At 41.6% G+C, this 15455-nt stretch overlaps 1 long non-coding RNA gene across 1 annotated transcript in view; it reads left to right on the top strand.

Moving 5' to 3' along the window:
• The window catches only part of LOC143964471 (uncharacterized), a 122918-nt gene that overhangs the window by 67541 nt on the left and 39922 nt on the right, over positions 1 to 15455 (top strand). Inside the window, exon 3 of the long non-coding RNA XR_013271144.1 lies at positions 12487 to 12602. This is a non-coding gene — a long non-coding RNA (uncharacterized LOC143964471). The remainder of the gene's footprint in view (positions 1 to 12486; positions 12603 to 15455) is intronic.

The raw sequence follows: 15455 nt of genomic DNA, 5'->3' as shown, positions 1-15455 counted from the left end.
GTACGCTTCCTGACTTAACTGATAAGCTTATTTTTAGTAACATTAAATGTAACACCCATATTCAGGGTGTAACATGTTACTAAAAACATCTTCCTGCACCCCCAACAACCCTCCCCCCTCCAAAAATAATAAATGCAAATGTATTTCACCTACAAAAAAAGTGCATTTATTCCTATTTTAAGGCCACTTTCGCACTGGGGCGGTGGGTGCGTCGATGGTAAAGGGCCGCTATTTGTAACGGCGGTTTACCGTCAATTTTGTTGTGCTATTTGGCCTCTTTTACCCCCCTCTACTAGCAGCCAAGAAAGGGTTAAAACCCCAGCAAAGTGTTGCTGCAGCAGCAGTATACCGGCGGTATAGCCACTCTGCCCCATTGATTTCAATGTGAAGGAGTGGTGTATACACCGTGCCTTCACCACTCCAAAGATGCTGTTAGCAGGACTTTTTTTTTAGGTCCTGTCAGTGCACCTCTCCAGTGATGAAGCCCTCGGGGATTTCACATTGGAGAGACAGCAGCGGCTCTTTCAGGGAGCTTTTCAGGCGCTATTTTTAGCGTTATATCGCCTGCAAAGTACCCCAGTGTGAAAGGGGTCTAAAAGTGATCTTTTAAGATGGCTACACATATTGCATGGGTGCTCAACCTGTGGCTCTCCAGCTGTTGCAGAACTACAAGTTCCATTATGCCTCTGCCTTTGGGAGTCATGCTTGTTTAACTGCTTCAATACAGGGCTTTTTTACCCCCTTTCTGTCCAGGCCAAAATTTTCAGCACTGTCACACTTTGAATGACAATTGCGTGGTCATGCAACATTGTACCCATGTGAAATTTTTAGCACTTTTTTTCAGGTGGTTTTTAATCACTGCTGGGTTTTTTATTTTATGCTAAAAAAAAAAAAAACGGTAAAAGACAGAACATTTTGGAAAAAAACATTTTTTTTCTTCTTGGTTTCTGTCAGTAAATTTTGTAAATAGGTAATTTTTCTCCTTCACTGATGTGCGCTGAGGAGATGCTGCTGAATGGTTAAGCACCCATGCTCTATTGAGCAGCAATGGAACAACCCTTGGACATCAGCATTGTTTACCTGTGAAGAGGGTAGTGTTCAGCCCCATAAACACTATCAGTTTTTCTGCTGAGTTTTTCCTTCAGATTTACCAAAACCATATAATATGAGGTCAAACCTTAGGAGTTTAAATTTGTATGCAATCAGACAGGCCCTTGCACTACATGGTTTTGGTAAATCTGATAGTGTGTATGGGGCTTAACATACAATAGTATATGTATATATAGTACAGTAACAAATTTAGGCCCAATTAACCTATTTTCCCAGTTAAATTAATCTTTTTCTTTTCCATTTTGTATAAATTATTACATAAATGAAAATATAACCATCGTTGGTACCTCTGCCTGTGTTAAATGGTTTGTCTCGGCCCCCTAATTCCCACTTTTTGCTAGACAGCCTGGTCTGTTAAAGCAGTAGTAAATGTTGAAATAAAAAATCTCTCTACCTGCAAGCTAAGGGCATAACAGGTTAGTGAAACCTTGAACTGAAGCCCTCAATTGGCATGTTGTCACCGTTGCAGAAGCTTCTATCTTTATAGCATTTTTATTGTTGTTTTTTTTTTTTTTTTAAAGCTATCCCCTATTTTGTAGACGCTATAACGTTTGTTCAAACCAGTCAATAAACGCTATTTATATTGTGTTTTGTTTTGTTTTTACCAAAAATATGTAGACTACATATCGGCCTAAACTGAGAAAAAATTAGCTTTTTTAAATAAAGAAAATGGGGATATTTATTATAGCAAAAAGTACAAAATATTGTGTGTTTTTTTTTCGTAATTGTTGCTCTTTTTTTGTTTATAGCGCAAAAAATAAAAACCGCATGGGCGATCAAATACCACCAAAAGAAAGCTTTATTTGTGGGGAAAAAAACATCAATTTTGTTTGGATGCAGCATCGCTCGACCGCACAATTGTCAGTTAAAGTGACACAGTGCAGAATCGCAAAAATTGGCCTGGTCATTCAGCAGCCAAATTTTCCGGGGCTGAAGTGGTTAAAGGAAGCTAGAGAGTAACAGACTCACTGACTGGATCACCAGGTGAAAATAAGAATAGAAGCCTAAAAAAAGAAAACATAATACAGCCACCATATTTAAGGATTGGCAAGCCTGCAAGATAGTAATTGTTTGCCTTTTGGTTGAGATACACTTTCGATAAACAGAAATATTTTCTGCAGGGCTTTTAGTAACTAGAATACGCACATCTGTGTGCTACATTCAAACCATGCCTCTGGTGGTAACTGTCTCACTAGCTCATGTCAGCTCTCAGGTGGTCTTTCAAGCCCTCAAATGGCTGGAGTCAGAGCTGGTCACTGTGCAACTGTAGATCTGACAAGAGGCCAAGATGGCACCCTCCTCGGAGGATAGGAGGGTTTAGTTCTGCTTTAAAGTGGTAGCAAACTTTGTACAAAAAACTATTTTCACCCTGCTAGGCAATGTCATAATGTACTTGTACTAGTATGCATCGCATACTAGTACATTATGAGAGACACTGTAAAATGAAGTCCTCTAGCGGCATGCTGACAGGGCTTCCATCTTCACCCGGTCTTCCTTATAGGTTGCGGACTCCAGCCATCTGGCAGAGCCATGATGACTTCTATCCCGTGTATGCATATGGGAGATTTCGCTGTTTACTGCACAGTATGACGTTCCTTCAGAGCACATGCACTGGTGACATCACCGGCTGTTGCTCTGTGGAATATTTCCTGAACAGTGCAGCTTTAGTAGATATTAATTTTACCTACAGGTAAGCTTTATTGTAAGGTTACCTGTAGGTAAAACAGCTGACAAGACTTTACTTACTCAGCTGTTCTGGCAGAGTCAAGTTAAAGTGGTAGTAAAGTATTGCTACAAGAGACCAGTAGACCATTTAAACTCCCCAACACCTATCTAAGGCAAAGCTGTATTTTCTCCATTATAGCAAAGTAGTAGATTTGCTTTAGGCCCCATTCACACTTGTGCTACTTGGGACTGCAAAGTTGCATGGCAAGTCGTACCCCATGATTTCCAATGAGTAACGTTTATATCTGTTAGACTTCAAAGTAGTTCCTGCACTACTTTGGTCTGACTTCGATGGGACTTGCGGTCCATAGACTTCAAGATTACATAGGCATTGAATCAAAGTCGCAAAAGTTTAAATGGGGCCTTAATGGATAAGTATACATTCCAAAAAGTTGGTACACTTTCACTGGCTGCAAGATGGCCTTGAATTCCATCAACTATTGACGGGATCCTTACAGGTCCTACTGGTAATTCCAGCTATTTACAAAAGCCATACAAGTTGGAGTAGACCCTACCAAATTACTAAATGGGAAGGATGTTTAGGACTTTTTGCTGCTAGCAGAGCACGTTTTTCATTTAGTTAGATTATGCACTCGGTTACCATGTGCGTACAAACACTTCACTTACATGGAATGAGAAGAAAAATCTAGACTACCCAAGCTACCATAACAACGTTGTAAATAAACACACCAAGAGACTTCTAGGTAATCTGTTCGGTCCGCAGCTCGGTGGAAGTATGCTAAAATTAAAAACGCATAAGAATGCTTATTAGAATGCTAACGGTTTCATGGCAAATTATCAGCTGAAGTAAGAGATGATGGAAAAAAAGCAGTACTGATTAGTGTCATTTGAAAATGAACATGAAACCATTACATTATATAGTGTGCGTCACGTGCTTTATTTGTCAAATTGTTATGGCAACAATCTCCTATGACATATGTATATTAATGTGACACTAAACTCCGATTTAAAAAAAAATATATATATCTATTCAAGTACTTAACTCAATAATGTACCTTCAGTTGTTCTCAGCCTCCGCCAAATCTTCAAATGTATGTTTTCTTTTTCTTCTTAGCTGCTGTGATTGAATTTTCTGTTGGTGGCTACGTTCGTTCTCCATGTAGGAATGTAGCCATGTTTTCTTGCTCACTGGTGAAAATATGTAAACCATTGGTAATAAGCTCTTCTTTTTTTAATTATTGCCAGTCCAAGGAGCATTTAAAAAAATGTGTAGCTCTTTTGGTACCTAGCATCTTTATAACTGGAGAAATGAGGATGCCTGCCTGTTTTAGACCCCTTTCACACTGGGGCCGCCTGTGCGTTGGCAGTAAGGCGCCTCTCGTTTTAGCAGGCACTTTACAGCTGTTTAAGCAGCGCTTTTTGAATGCTAGGGGGGTGCTTTTAACCCCCGCTAACAGCCGAAGAAGGGGTTCAAAACACCCATGTTGGGGCGCTTCCGAATCGCTTTTCAGATGCTTTGCAATCACTGGCCATTAATTTCAATGGGCAGGGCATTTTGGGAACCCCAACGATGCTGCTTGCAGGACTTTTCCTAATGTCCCGCAAGCGCATTGCCTCAGTGTGAAAAGTCACACTGAAATGAATGGGAGGCGGTTTTCAGGCGCTATTTCCAGCTCTAAAATGCCTGAAAACAGCCTCCGTGTGAAAGGAGTCTTGGGGTGCATTCACACCTGCGAAAGCAAGTGGAAAACTGCAGATTCTGGCAGCTATAAGCAATCTTTTTTGCTGCGATCACATGTGAAGATTGCCTGGGCCGATCACTTGCATGTGATTGCAACATGAACGATTACTTGAGTGGGAGCTGACAGCCTCCTAAATGCTTTCATAGGGGCTTCCTAGTCTCAGCTAATTACGAGAACCCTGGATGCCTAACTGGTCTGCCTGCAATCCAGACCTTTCACCAATTGAAAATATTTGGAGCATCTTGAACCAAATAATAGGGCAAAGAAGACCTCGGGCTATAGAGCAGCTATCTATAATCCTTTATCAGCTAAGAATGTAACAGCATTACTCCAGCAACTGGTCTCCTCAGTTCCCAGACATTTAGGCTCCATGCACACTGAAGCTGATAAACTGCAGTTTATTGGCGTTTGGGCGTTTTTTGTAAAAGCCCATAAACTCCACTCTATGTTAGCCTATGTGTCCATGCACACATGGACATTTTTCAGCTTTAATGAGCAGTGGAGTTTATGGGCTTTTTTCTGAACGCCAGAAATTCGCGTTCAAAGTGCCGTTTTTCAGCGGCAAAAAACGACAAACGCTCATTAACGCTCGTTCATTAGTGTTCGGCATTCTATTTTTCAATGCATTGTGGGATTTTTGGAGTGTCCTCTGTGTATTTTTATAAAAAAACGCCCATTAACGCTAACGCTGTAAAACGCTCATTAACGCTCATTAACGCTAGTATAAAACGCTGTTAAAAGCAGGTTTTTCAACCAGCGTTTTCTGCCAGCAATCTGGCGTCCAAAAATAGCTTTTTTGAGCTTCAGTGTGCATGGAGCCTTACAGAGTGTTGTTAATAGAATGGCTGCTACACTGTGGTACACATACATGGCCCTGTCCCAACTTTTTTGCTGCCATCAATTTTAAAATGTCAGTTTTTTTATTAAAATGGTAAATTGTCGCAGTTGAAACACTTGATGTTTTCTGCTCTAGTTGCTCCATTACCACTGCAGCTCCCTCTTGCAGCTTTCTGTAACAGTTGACTGAGCCTTGGGAGACCATATCCAGACCCCACCTGGAAGAAAATGCAGGGTTCACCTACAGTGTTGCTTTGGGCAGTGGTTTCTTTGTGGGCATTCACCTTGGCATGTGTTGCACCATATTTGAGTTGGTCAAAGAATGCTATACAGGACCAGTGCCCAGTCACTTGGCGGTAGCTGCCTATAACCCCCAGTTAAGTCCTACATTCTGTACTCCAATAAATTGATTTTACAGACAGGTCAAAAATCCTATTTTTAAAACGTCATGTATTGATAATTTGACCTTTTACATGTATGTAATCTAAAGTTGCAAATTCCCTTTATTGATACATGTGATATACATGATTTTGAACATTGCATATTAAAGCGTTTGCTTCCAGTCTCTAACTTGAACTTGGAAATTACCACTTCAACTTGATTCAATGCTGTGTATTCACCGCTCCAAAAGCGCTGCAAAGAAGGTGCTTGCAGGACTTTTCTTGACGCCCTGCCAGCGCAGCTCCTCAGTGTGAAAGCACTCGGGCTTTCACATTGGGATTGCAGTTGAGGCTTCTTTCAGGCATTTTACATGCGCTTTTTTAACGCTAACGCCCCTGAAAAACGCCAGAAAAACGCCCCAGTGTGAAAGGGATCTAAGTGTTCAGTAAGTTGAGTCAGCCTATCCTCAGACCAAAATGGGTGCTGTTGTAAATGCATTAGGTCAGGACTCGCTAAAACCCGGGCGCCAGGTCGCATTTGCGACTAGAATTAGCGACCTGGCGCCTGGGGCAGCACAGCTGGAGGTATCCTGTCTCCGTTGACCCCCCTCGGAGTGATCGCGTCGGGCCGTCCTGCCGGCGGCCGGTAATTGAGGCCGCGGCTTTGAGGCCTTCTGCGGTCCTATGATTCCTTCTGGAATTTGGCGCCCTCTTGTGGTGGCCGTTGGTATGGCAACCAGCAATGCTAATGGAGCTTTCCCTGCCTGTTTCATTGCCTGCCTATTTCCTTCCCTTTATTTAGAACCCCTAAACATTATATATATATATATATATATATATATATATATATATATATATATACCGTATATACTCGAGTATAAGCCGAGATTTTCAGCCTCTTTTTTGAGGCTGAAAGTGCCCCCCTCGGCTTATACTCGAGTCATCGCTGTCTGCCCGCTCGATCAGCGTGTCGAGCAGACAGACAGCGGCCATTCTATAATTCAAAAGCCGCGCCTCCGGCTCCGCCTTCGCCTGTGATAGGCGGAACACTGAATTTCCCAGCAGCCTGTGTTCCGCCTATCACGGACATCGTCTCATCCTCGTACTACGGACGAGGATGAGACGATGTCCGTGATAGGCGGAACACAGGCTGCTGGGAAATTCAGTGTTCCGCCTATCACAGGCGAAGGCGGAGGCGCGGCTTTTGAATTTTACAATGGCCGCCGAGGCGCCGACGAAGAGGGCACGGGACGGAGGCAAGGCACGGCACGGCACGGGACGGAGGCAAGGCACGACACGGGACGGAGGCAAGGCACGGCACGGGACGGAGGCAAGGAGGCAAGGCACGGGACGGAGGCTCGGGACACAGGTAGGCTGGACACACACACACACACACACACACACACACACACATGGACACACATGGACACACACACACAGGGATGGATGGATGGAGACACACACACACAGGGATGGATGGATGGATGGAGACACACACACACAGGGATGGATGGATGGATGGACACACACAGGGATGGATGGATGGATGGAGACACACACACACAGGGATGGATGGATGGATGGACACACACAGGGATGGATGGATGGATGGACACACACACACACAGGGATGGATGGACGGACACACAGGGATGGATGGATGGACACACAGGGATGGACGGACACACAGGGATGGACGGACACACAGGGATGGACGGACACACACACAGGGATGGACAGGCATGTCTCACCCTCGGCTTATACACGAGTCAATAAGTTTGCCAGTTTTTTTGGGGGTAAATTGGGGGCCTCGGCTTATATTCGGGTCGGCCTATACTCGAGTATATACGGTATATATATATATATATATATATATATATATACACACACCCTAGAGAATAAAATGGTGATCGTTGCAATACTGTCTGTCACACCCTATTTGCGCAGTAATAATTTATTTAATAAAAAAATAAGACAACAGTAAAGTTAGCCCAATTTTTTTTTATATTGTGAAAGATAATAATACGCCGAGTAAATTGATACCCAACATGTCATGCTTCAAAATTGTGCTTGCTCATGGAATGGCGACAGACTTTTACCCTTTAAAATTCTACAGGTTGCACGTTTTGAGTTAGAGGAGGTCTAGTGCTAGAATTATTGCTCTCGCTCTACCGATCACGGCGATACCTCACATGTACCTCACATGTGGTTTGAACACTGCTTTCATATGCTGGCAGGACAGGGTGCGTTTAAAAAAAAAAATTCTTATTTTAACTTTTATTTTTATTGTTTTCACTGTTCTTTTAAAAAAAAAATTGTCACTTTTTTATTCCTATTACAAGGAATGTAAAAATTCCTTGTAATAGAAAAAAGCATGACAGGTCCTCTTAAATATGAGATCTGGGGTCAGAAAGACCTCAGATCTCATATTTACACTAAAATGCAATTTAAAAAAAAAATTGTCATTTGAAAATAAATAAATAAATAAAATGTCTAAGAGCTATGGGCAATGACTTGGAGACAGGTAGGCGGGGGGGTTTGGGGCTGGGCTATCTTCCCCTCACTCGTCTCCATGTCAGGCCAGGGACAGGTCCGGATCGCCGTCACGGACCTGGCTCCTAACTTTTTTAGCTGGCTCCTAGATTCCAAGCAAATTTGTCAAGCCCTGCATTAGGCATTAAACAGCAGTGAACCAAATTCGTGCGATATGCAGAATGTGAACATTGCTGGATAAATATGGAAATGTAAAAATGTATTCCTGAATTTATTTTTTCATCATCATAGTTGTTTTGTTTATATGATTATCACAGCACTTTAGCGTATATCGATTGCCCAACAAGAAATGGGCATCCTTTGATTTTGCAGTCCGGAGAGATAGAGATAATGAGGAGGGGGAAAAAGGACAGAACATTCCCAACTCGTGTTTCTCTACTGAGCACAACATAATGGCTCCATTCCAAGAGCCTTGTGGACATATGCCAGTTTTCCATGCCATCACACAACAACAGTGTGTAATCCTGAGGTTTTTTTTTTACTTTGAAAACAGAACTGATTTTTTCTAAAGTTTACATGGTCTGAAAATAGAATAATTTAATTATAGTTGTTCATTTTCAGATTCTTATTTATTATTTAATTTGGATACATGCATGGATTAAAATACAGGAAATGCCATCTGTCTTAATTTTTTTTATTTTTTGGAAAGGAAAGGAAGCAAATCAATTGTAAAAGATACAATTTGACCTCTGTTCTAGTTGATGGCTTTGGCCCTATTTGTCAACGTGATAGAAATAAGAACTATCCTATAGTAGTCAGCTGAATTGTAACTGACATGTTTTTTTTCTGTGCAAGGTTAACAAAAAAGAATAAAGTTGAATAGTTACAGTAAGAATAATAAATATGTTCATGTTTTTGGAGATTCTTAGAACAGGATGCACTTGGAAGATGGTATAGTGAGTTGATTTCTTCTGCTATTACACAAGAAAACTACGTTATATATTGCCCCATGTAAAGCTTTGAATACTTTCAGATGCCATTCTAGCAATGTTTTATTAACTCATACAAATAATTTAACCTATACAATTTTAAGTTCGCGATTTATTTTATTATATATATTATTTAAAAATGACACGATAAAATATTATAGTTCTTTCGTTCAGCCAAATGAAATAACTCATATTTACCAATTTCATCCAGCAGGCGGTGCAAGAAAGTAGATTTGTCAACTAATTTGCGTATTTATTTACTACTATACTGTGAATGGGCTTAATCAGTTTTTTAGAATAAACATTTACATACAGAGCTTAATGATCAAAGGAGCCAGATAGTTAGCACTTTCAGAAATGTTCAGGCTTTCTCAGTACTGGCTTCATTTAAAGAGACCCAGTGTCTCTACCTACGTGTTATTGAACCACAACAACCTCCATTCTTGGGTATGTAACACTTTCAGGAGTATCAGATGCCTGTATCCCCTGCTACATGCTTTGGTTTAGTCTGCCCACCCCTAGGTCATTGCTGTGTCCTGTAAAGAAATAGGGGGTGAGAGGATTAAGCCACAGTGTGCAGCAGGGTACACAGGCATATCATTCTCTTGCAAGTGTTGAATACAAAGATTCTAAAGAAGTGTGAGGGTTAACACCGTAGGAGACAAGGGGCACCTTTGAACATATAGGAAACATGGGCCACCTGAGAAGTCGGCATAATACATCTTCTTTTGCAAAAACTGTGGCTTTATCAAGCTGCTACTACTACTGGTGGAATTTTTTTTTTTTTTTACCATTGTCAATAAACCTTAGAAACATTCTAGGAAGTCAGCAGCTTCTGAGATTGTATAACCACTACATCTGGCACCAACAACCATTCCACAGTCCGTATCTGTTAGATCAAACATCTTTACCATTCCAATGTTTGAACAGTAGTTTAAAGCCGCGTACACACGGGCGGACTGTATGGCCAACTTAGTCCGTCAGACAATCCGACGGACAGTCCGTCCTACTTTCGAATGAACGGACTTGACCACACACGGATGCAAAACAGTCCGTCGAAAGTTTGCGCGATGACGTGTACAGCACGTACGACGGGACTAGAAATAGGAAGTCCAATACACAGCAATGCAACCTTTTCACCGTGTAAATCCTTTCTGAGCATGCGCCATACTTAGTCCGTCGAACTAGCCTACTCACGAGCGGATTGTCCGCTGAAACCAAAGTCTGACGGACAATATTACGGAAATTCCGAAATACTTAGTCCGCCAGACTGCACGCTGAAAAAGTCCGCTGAAGCCCACACACGAGCGGACTGTCCGCTGAAATGTGTTTCGACGGACTAAGTTGGCCAGACAGTCCGCCCGTGTGTACGCGGCTTAACTGTTGCTTGTCTGCCCCATAGCAGTTTTACTGCTACAGGGTGGCAGCTGTGCGCTGGATCACGTGTTCTCTGGGTGCCAGGCACCCGCCGATTGTCAGTAAATTACACAAAATGGGGATCTGCCTAAGAAACAAGGCAGATTCCTGTTCTGACAGGGGGAGAGATAGATTCTGTGTTGCTTCAAAAGCAGGGACTCAACTCCATTTCTTCCCCTATTGAAAGTTGCACATATAGTAAACACAAACACTAGGCACACAGTTAATCCCTTGATCACACTAGATGTTAACCCCTTCCTAGCCAGTGTCAGTACATGTGATAGTGCATATTTTTAGCACCGATCACTGTATTCGTGTCACTGGTTCCCACAAAGTGTAAATTTGTGTTAGAATGTCCATTGCAATATCGCAGTCCCACTAGAAGTCACTGATTGCCATCATTACTAGTATAAAAATTAATAAAAGTTCCATATCTATATCCCATAGTTTTTGGACACTATAGCATTTGCGTAAGCCAGGCATGTCCAAAGTCCGGCCGTGGGCCAATTGCGGCCCGCGTTTCCGGTTTAATGTTGCCCCCTGGTAATTTGGCTATATACATCTTTTGTGGACCCCAGGGCCACAAAAGATATATACTGTACTTATCTGTGCTGCCTCGGAGGGGACAGGGAAGGGGTGGGACGAGCGCTGTCAGATTACATACAGAAGAATCTCCTGTTTACTCGGCGGCATCTGTAATAGGAAGTCCGGTCTCCTAGGCTGCCATTGGATGACTGTTCTGTCTATTATAGGAGGCGGGACTTTGTATTAAAGAGGCCACCATGTAAGCAGGGGATTCTCCTGTATGTAATCTGTTGGTGCTTGTCCCGCCCCCCTCTCTGTCCCCTCCGAGGCTGCAGATGGGCATCGATCAGGCTGCACTGATGGCAATGGTGAAGCTGCATTCATGGCAGCGGTAAGGCTGCATTCATGGCATAGGTGAGGCTGCATTCAATGCAATGGTGAGGCTGAATTGATGGGCACTGACTCTTATTTTGCTTCACAGTTCTTTATTTTTAATTTTTTCCTGAAACTTCCCTTTTAAAGTGATGGTGCATGTTATACGCCGATAAATACGGTATATCCAAATAATGCGCCAAGCTCATCCTTAGTCCTGAGCGGTGCTCAGAGATTTGTTGGTGCCACTAAAGATAATAAATAAATAATCTCCAAATAACACGACCCAACACCACACACAGCCACAAGCCAACAAGACAGAGGCCAAGAGGTTAAACTTTTGACCACATCTGCATGCTTTATGTATTCGCTTGTAACCACATGATTCACTATTTATCCATTTGTTTTGAGCAGGTGTATCTCATTTAGTAAAAGTTTGGTGTAGTTGCACTAATTATAAAACATTTGTTGGGCAAATGTCTCGCACATTCCTGCAGGCTACATGAATTTTAGCCAAAATGTTTTTAATTCCTATAATTGTCGGCTTAGTCTGGTTGCCAAATGTGGTATCGTTTTCTGAAATATAATTTTCTGGTATAGTTTTCTGGCCACAAGATGGAGCTGACGATCATTGGAATGAATCTGTTATAGAAATTACAGCCAAAGTTTGTGCAGCCTGCATTAATATGTGTGACATTGGTCCAACTAATGTTTTTATAAATAAATACCTTGATTTTTATTTTATTTTTATTCTAAAATCCAAAGTCGTTTTCAGGGGTTAGATTTGTTCTTTTCTTGTGTAAGTCCCTCATACCGTCACGTTGGCTCATAACACTTTCAGAATCTATTTAACTATATTGCCTGTTTTGTATTTAGTGTATTATGGCGTTGCTTATAGTGTGGTGTTGTAGGTTAATGGATTTTACTATTTTACAGGCACATCGCATATTCCATCTTCTTTATGAGCATCAGCACAACAATAGTGGACATGGAGGTCAGCGGTCTACTATAGCACAGAGTTGCCCATATAGAAAAAAAACCTCTTTATAATGGTAAGTACCTCCATTTAGTGACATTTTTTAGCTTCTAGATAAATGTGACTTTGCAATTGCTGTAATTTCATAATAATACTTAGTGTTATTAAACCACAGTAGAATCAGTATAGTAAAGTATGCTTATTATACTCACTGTGGAACCTAAGGGGTTCTGCATTGTGTAAAAGGCTGTTTGATCCTGTGTTCTCTGACCCTACCCTTATACTGCCCCCAATTCATCTGCAGATAGTGCGGAGCCTTGGGAGCACTCTGCACATGCTCAGTTTGGTGTGTATTGCTAGAGAGTTTATATTTTTGGAAGGAAGCATGTGATCAGCACAGGGCCAATCAGCACTGTCCAGACAGAGGGTCAAGAGTCCTGCATGCCCATAGGACAGTCAGAGGAGAATGAAAACTCCTACAAGCTTTAACCAGTGCTCAACCGGACACTGATCAGTCACAAGACTGTTTTATACTGCTGATGAGAAACTGTATTTAGCAGTTTATGTTTACTAAAATAATTGCACTTCCGTGTTCTGTGTACTGTAGGTGACCAGATATAGTGAATGCCGGGTCCTGGGTTTAGTAACACTTTTAACTGCTTGCTGACCAGCCTCCACCATTATACTACAGCAGGTTGGCATGACTGAGCGAATCTCCGTAGGTGTACGTTGGCCACTTTAAGAGCTATAGGGGGCGTGCCATGACGCCAGAGCCTATACCGTGGCCGGCGGCCGCAATGTTCGCCGGCCACCCGCGATCGCTCCTCAGAGAGCCAGAACATGGATCTGTCAATGTAAACAGACAGATCCCCATTCTGTCAGGTAAGTAGAGAGAGATCTGCTGTTTCTAGTCATCAGGAACAGCGATCTCCCTCACTCTACTCCTAGTCAGTCCACACACCCCAGTTAGAAACACCTCCCTAGGGAACCCTTAACCCCCTGATCGCCCCCTAGTGTTTACCCCTTCCCTGCCAGTGACATTTATGCAGTAATCAGTGGCTATTCTTAGCTCTGATCGCTGTATAAATTTCAATGGTCCCAAAAAAGTATCCGATCTGTCCACTGCAATGTCGCAGTCCCACTAAAAATCACTGATCACCGCCATTACTAGTAAAAAAAAAAAGCCATAAATATATCCCGTTTTGTAGATGCTTTAACTTTTGCGCAAACCAATCAATATGTGCTTATTGCAAATGTTTTTTTTTTTTTTTTTTTTTTTTTACCAAAAATATGTAGAATGAATACATATTGGCCTTAACTGATGAATACTTTTTTTTTTTTTTTGGATATTTATTATAACAAAAAGTCAAAACTATATATATTTTTTTCAAAATGGTTGCTCTTTTTGTTTTTTGTTTATAGCGTAAAAAATAAAAACCACAGAGGTGATCAAATCCACCAAAAGAAAGCTCTATTTGTGGGAAAAAAGGACATCAATTTTGTTTGGGTGCAACATTGCATGACAGCGCAATTGTCAGTTAAAGCGACGCAGTGCAGTATCGCAAAAAATGGCCTGGTCAGGAAGTGGGTAAATCCTTCCGGGGCTGAAGTGGTTAAGCAAACTAGTGCAACATTTGATTATGATTCAGAGGACTTTTTCTTTTTTCTTTTTTCATTTTAAGTGCTGTCTAAAAGTTTTAACTAGTTTCAGCATTTCTTTTTTTGCTTTGCTTAGTTCTGAATACTGTAAATGAGGGGTGTCTCCTAATATAAAATATTCTTTATGGCAAGATCATTTTATAAAACTGCTCAAAACATGTGGGAGTCAAATGACTTGGCATACATTTTCTACCTGCAATGAACTCATGTTTACTCCAAACGCCCAATAATGTACACAGGGATTAAAAGCAGGAACTTCCCTGTGCTCCATTGGATGTTTGAGCTACAAAGTAGTTAGAAGTGTGAAAAAGCAGTACTCCTTTTTAGTAAATCAGTTTTAGCTTAGTAAGATTGCTTTTAGAGAGAGGGTTATGGTGAATGCATAGTGGGTTCAATTGTTACTAAACTCACAACAGTAAAATCAGTCTGTATATCCAGTAAAGCATGCTTGTTCTACTCAGTGTGGAACCTAAGGGGTTAATCCTCTGCATTGTGTAAAAAGGCCGTGTGATCCTGTCATCTCTGATCCTCCCCTTTTTCCACTGTCTCCACTCCATCTTTGCGATAGAACAGAGCCTTGACAATCTGCACATGCTTAGTTTGGTGTATTGCTGGAGCGTTTTTTTTCTTTTTTTTTCTTGGGAGGTGCATGTGATCAGCACAGGGCCAATCAGTACTGTCCACACAGAGGGTCAGGGGTCCTGCAGCATCATAGGTCAGTCAGAGTAGAATGAAAACTCCTACAAGCGTTAACCAGGCACTGATAGAATTCACAAGACTGCCATATACCGCTGATGAGAAATGATATTTAGCAGTTAATTGCTTTTCCATGTTCTGTGTACTTTGGGAGACCAAATATTGTGACTGCAGGGTCCTGGGTTTTGTAATACTTTGAGTTAGGGTTGGGCATACCCCAGTTAGCCAGTTCTCCTTTACAAATTACAGTTGGTGCCTAACTTTCAAAGGTTTTCTCTAGTTGTCACCAATAGAGCTAGCTCCTAAGACCCCTGCTGGGTCCTGAAGTCCATGTTGTCCATATTAATTTGTCCACACCTGGGTTGAACACTGTCATAGGTAACATCACGTTTGTCTTACACTCGTGTTTTTTTGTCCTTTCACTTGATTCCTTTGGCTAAAACATTTTAAGGTAAATCTTTCATGAGACAAATGTCTCTGCTTCCATTTCTGACACCCTTCTGAAAAGACATATTTCAGTCAATTTACCTTATCCAGTGGACTCCAAATTTTCTTGGGCTACATTTGGACATGT

This window comes from Lithobates pipiens, unplaced genomic scaffold, assembly GCF_037356315.1.
Source record: "Lithobates pipiens isolate NorthernLeopardFrog02 unplaced genomic scaffold, aLitPip1_a1.2 Scaffold_8, whole genome shotgun sequence".
Lineage (NCBI taxonomy): Eukaryota > Metazoa > Chordata > Amphibia > Anura > Ranidae > Lithobates > Lithobates pipiens.
The sequence above is the reverse complement of the archived record's forward strand: the minus strand, read 5'-3'. Positions and strand labels throughout refer to the sequence as shown.